Source organism: Eulemur rufifrons, unplaced genomic scaffold (genome assembly GCF_041146395.1).
Source record: "Eulemur rufifrons isolate Redbay unplaced genomic scaffold, OSU_ERuf_1 scaffold_288, whole genome shotgun sequence".
NCBI lineage: Eukaryota > Metazoa > Chordata > Mammalia > Primates > Lemuridae > Eulemur > Eulemur rufifrons.
In genome coordinates this window covers 62,501-67,281 of record NW_027183070.1, presented here as the reverse complement: position 1 = coordinate 67,281, position 4,781 = coordinate 62,501, and positions in this window count along the sequence as shown.

The window sequence follows — 4,781 nt, the reverse complement described above, 5'->3', positions numbered from 1 at the left end:
ACTATGTAGTGAGACCGATCCTAAGAACACGGGCTCGGGGAAGGAAGTCACTACCACGGTATAAAATTGTATAAACGTTACCCGTTTCTGTGTGCGTGCGTTTTCTGAGAAATGACCCCCTTTTGCTATGGGGCCGGGACTGGAGTCCCAGTTTGGGACCATAGGATTCCCCGCACTCGACTCCTGACTGATTCGACCTAGGGTTAGCTCTGTGTAAACACTCTTTAGACGTGGGTGTTTTATGGATTTCTGTCCTTCGGGAGAAACGACTGGCCCGGGTACAGGAGTGAGTGAATGTACCGACCGTCTTCTCCCATCTCTCTCTCTCTCTCTCTCTCCCTCCCACACACAGGCACACGCGCACGCGCACGCGCACGCGCGCACACACACACACACACACACACACACACGCCGTTTCCGGGAGCGCCCACTTCATGCGCTTCGGTCCACCGTGACAGATAGTCCAACTGTCTGTCCAATCATCGTGAGTGGCTGCGCCTAGGCCCCGCTCTGAACCTCTCCGTACTGTTCGTGTGTCTTCAGCAGGTCCTGCCTCCACCCGTGGCATCTAGCACGGGCCGATGGGTCCCTGTCCTCTCTCCCTGCCGTGGACGCCCCCCTCCGGCCCCCCGCCCCCGGGGGCTCTCTGGTCGACTAGTGGTGGGGAGTGTGCCCGAGGGCTGAGAGACGTGGTCCGAGAGGGGCCGGGAGGAGGCCTGCGACCCAGTGTGTACCCACTCCCGCCCCCACGCTCCCTCCCCCACGAGGGAGCCCGTCCTTTCCAGGCTGACACTTGGATCGGTGGATGACGGGGGTCACCTGGCGGCGGGCGAGCGTTATGGGAAAATCCGGTAGGCGTGTTGCGACGTCCTGCCACAGAGATGGCTCTGGCGACAGCCTCGGGCCGCCCCACCCTGGCCTCCGGCCAGGCCCCGTGAATGTGTTCTCTTTGTCCCCGACTTCTTTCTTTGTTTCACCAGCCGGCGTGCTCTGAGAATGTGAAGTGTATCATAGTTCCACCCTGGGTTTCATGATCCTAAGATAGGAAGGGGTTTTATGATTCCACGACAGAAAGGTTTTCTCATCCTATCATCTCTCCCCCCCCCTTCTTTCTTTCTTTCTTTCTTTCTTTCTTTCTCTTCCTCCTTCTGCCTTTTCTTTACTTCTTTGTTGTTTCCTTCTTTCAGTCTTCCTGTCTTCCTTCCTGCCTGCCTGCCTTCCTTCCTTCCGTATTTCTTTCCATTTTTCTTTCCTCTCTTCCTTTCTCCTGTTATCCTGTGTTTCTATCTCTGTTTTTTCCATCTTTCTTCCCCCTTTCTACTTTCCTACCTTCTTTCTTTCTCATTCTCTCCTTTCTCTCTCCTTCCTTCTTCCTTTCTGTCTCTTTCTATACTTTCTCTCTCCTTCCTTCTCTCTATCTTTTTCTCTTTCCATCTTTCCGTGCTCTTTCTTTTTCTCTCTTAATTTCCTTTCTTTTTCTTTTCTTTCTTTCCCTCCTTCTGTCTGTCTGTCTGTCTGTCTTTCTTTCTTTCTTCTTTCTTTCTGCTTCCATCCTTCCTCCCTTTTTCTCATTCTCTTTCTTTCTGCCTGTCTTTTCTTTCCTTATTTCTTCTTTCCTTCTGTCTTTCTGTGTTTCCTATCTCCTTCCTCCCTTCCTTTTTCTTTCTTCCCCGTGCCCTCTTCCTGTCTTTTCTTATTTACTGTTTTTTTCTTTCTGACTTTCTCTCTCTGTTTCTCCGTCTCTTTTCTTTCTGTTCTTTTCCTTTCTCTCCCTTTCTCTGTTTCTGTTTCTGCCTGTCTGTCTCTCGGCTATGTTGTGGTCTGTGCAGAGACGGGTTTGGTGGACGATGTCGGTGGTCGGGCCGACCCATCCTTTCTTTGATCCCAGTGCTAGCCAGGCCGGGGCCTGCTTAGCTTCCAAGATCAGACGAGATTGGGCGCGTTCAGGGTGGCGTGGCCCTAGACTGACCCGTCATTTTTCGATGGCTTCCGTGGGGAGTAGGGGGACTGTGTTTGATGCCCCCGGGGGACCTTCTGGACTCTGAAATGATGGGCTCCAGAGGGTTGCCCCGTGTTTTGCAGCAGACCTCTGGTGGCTGGCGCCGGTTGTGGTCGGGCTCCACCTGGCGGCCGCTTTTCTACAAGTCTCTTGTCCTCTGAATCTTCGGTGCAGCAGGCAAAGCAGGGGACAGTCCCCGATGCGAGCGAGGCTGAGTTCCGGGAAGCAAGCAGCCTTCGCGGGGCCATCTGGTTCGTGCCGGGACGCCGGCTGGGACATCTGGGAGGCAGAGCTTGGGCCTGCAGGGCTGTGTGGCGGGAGGACGTTGTCGCCGCGCTTCCAGGCTCAGCCAGCCAGGCGGCTTGCGGGGCTGCCCGGGCAGGTCGACTAGCACGCTGTGGCCGCTTTGGAGACCCGACCCACCCCGCGGGGACAGGAAGGAGACGGCACACGCGGGCGGGAGAGGAGGGTGTCCGGCGACCGGCCGCCGTCCCGTGCATGCGTGTCCCTCTCCCTCGGCCTCGCCTTTCCTACCCATTTTCCCTGGTTCCCGCTCAGGAGGCAGGGACAGCCCTGTGAGTGGCACCCAGTCGTCCGTGGCTTCTTCCGAGTCCTACTCTGGGGGCGCGGACCGGGCCCTGGGTGGCGCGGGTGGCCGGCGAGGGCGACCCCTGTCGGCCCGCGGGCGCTCGTGGGCCGCGGCGGTCCCGTCCCGATGTTTTCTCCTCCACAAGTCCCCGTGCTGGGGCCGGGGACCGGGCCCTGGGTGGCCCTGGGTGGCGCGGGTGGCCGGCGAGGGCGACCCCTGTCGGCCCGCGGGCGCTCGTGGGCCGCGGCGGTCCCGTCCCGATGTTTTCTCCTCCACAAGTCCCCGTGCTGGGGCCGGGGACCGGGCCCTGGGTGGCCCTGGGTGGCCGGCGAGGGCGACCCCTGTCGGCCCGCGGCCGCTCGTGGGCCGTGGCGGTCCCGTCCCGATGTTTTCTCCTCCACAAGTCCCCGTGCTGGGCCCTGGGTGGCGCGCGTGGACGGTGAGGGCCTCCCTGGCCCTCTACGCCACGGGGGCCGACCAGATGTCCCTGAGTGCCCCTTGTCTGCTGGCGCTGGGGACGTGCTGGGGACAGGTGGCCGTGTCGAGTGTCGTGGGGGCAGGCGTGTTCAAGTGGCTCGGTCCCCGTCTTCCTGCGCGGTGTTTTTGATCACCTCATATCGTCATCTTCCGCCTGCAGGTTAGTACTGACACGCTGTCCTTCGGCGACTGTCGCTGGAGGGGTTGGGCCTCCGCACGCGGACAGGGTTCTGGGTTCGTGGGGATCCAGCGCCCTGCCCTGTTCCCTTTGAGCTGACCGCCTGGGCCCGCGCGCCGGCTCTAGGGCGTCGGAGTGTCCCGACGGTGGTGCCCGCCTCTCGCGTTGGTCTCTTGTCCCCTCGAGAGACGGCACCCGGGGGGGGGGAGGTTTGCGGCAACCTTCCCCCTTACCCCGCTGGCTCTGTGCCGTTGCGTGTCAGGCGGTCCTCGTCTTTGGGTTGTGCTTGGGAGGCGGGGCTGGCGAGGCTGAAGCGGGCTCCTCGGATCGCTGTCCTCGCCGGCCTGACTGACCTCCCCCAACCCTCCCCGTCCTCGGGGCCTGATCGATGTGGTGACGTCGTGCTCTCCCGGGCCTTGAGCCGCGTGCCAGGCGAGGGACGGTCCATTCGTGGTGAATGGTGGCCGCTCTTCTCGTTCTGCCCGCGGGCACCTCACCTCTCCTTCCCCGCCTGTGGGCGGTGCGTGGGAGGCGCGGGTGCGAGACTATCCGGCCCGACCGCGGTCGCCCCGCCCTCGGCCTCGTGGCGTTGGCGGGGGGTCGTGAGTCCTCTTGACGCAGCGGGCAGCCCTCGCTCGCCCTGTGTGGCTGTTGCCTGGCCGGGGTCCCCCCTGCCCGTGACGGACGGGTGCGGGGCCGTGCCGCCCGCCCGGTCGCGCGCCCCGTTTGGCGCGCGGCTGCTGGGTCTGCGTGGCCCTTTTGTGGTGCCCCCGGAGCGCACCGGGTTGTTCTCCAAGGTGCCCGAAACCGAGCGGTGGTTGTCGTCCTCGTTCCCGGCGTCCCCCTCTGGTCGCCGCTGCAGCGTCTGCTGCGTTGGGTACACCCTCGAGCAGCGTGCTTGGGGTTGGGGGGGGTCGAGGCGGGCAAGCCTAGAGGCATCCTCCTGCGCTGCGTGGGCGGGCGGGGGGCGTTGTCTCGGCGTCCCCACGATGTGTGCGTGGCGGACTTCGAAAGGCGAGCGCACGGCTTGTGCTCTTCCCACCCTGCCCGAGGTGGGGTGGTTGCACGGTCGTGTGGGCGATCGTGGTGGGGCCGGGCCGGCGACGTGGTGCCGGCCGGCCCCGTGGGGGGCCTCTGCCACCGGCCTGGTCTGCCTCGGTGACCCCTCTCCCATACCGACGGGGGAGTGTCCCCCTCGAAGTGAGGTGGCTTTTGGACCAGGGGCCCCGACCGCGAACGCTCAGGAGTCGCCAACCGTGCGTGTTTTGCCCCATGCCGCAGACCCCCCCACACCTCCCCGGGGCGTGCCTGAACGCCTCCGCCCAGGGCCCTTACGGGGGCGACCGGGGGTCGGGGGCGATCCACCTTCGGCGAGAAAGCGTCTTCTCTAGCGATCATGGAGGCGTGTCCTCTTCTGGGGTTTGTCGGATCCCCCAGCCCGCCGCCTCTCTGCGCGTCGTCAGGCGCCGCCCCTGCGGCTGCCAGTTGTGCGTGGGCAGAGTTCCCTCCTCCCCTGCCGTGGGGGTGGAGCGGTCCGC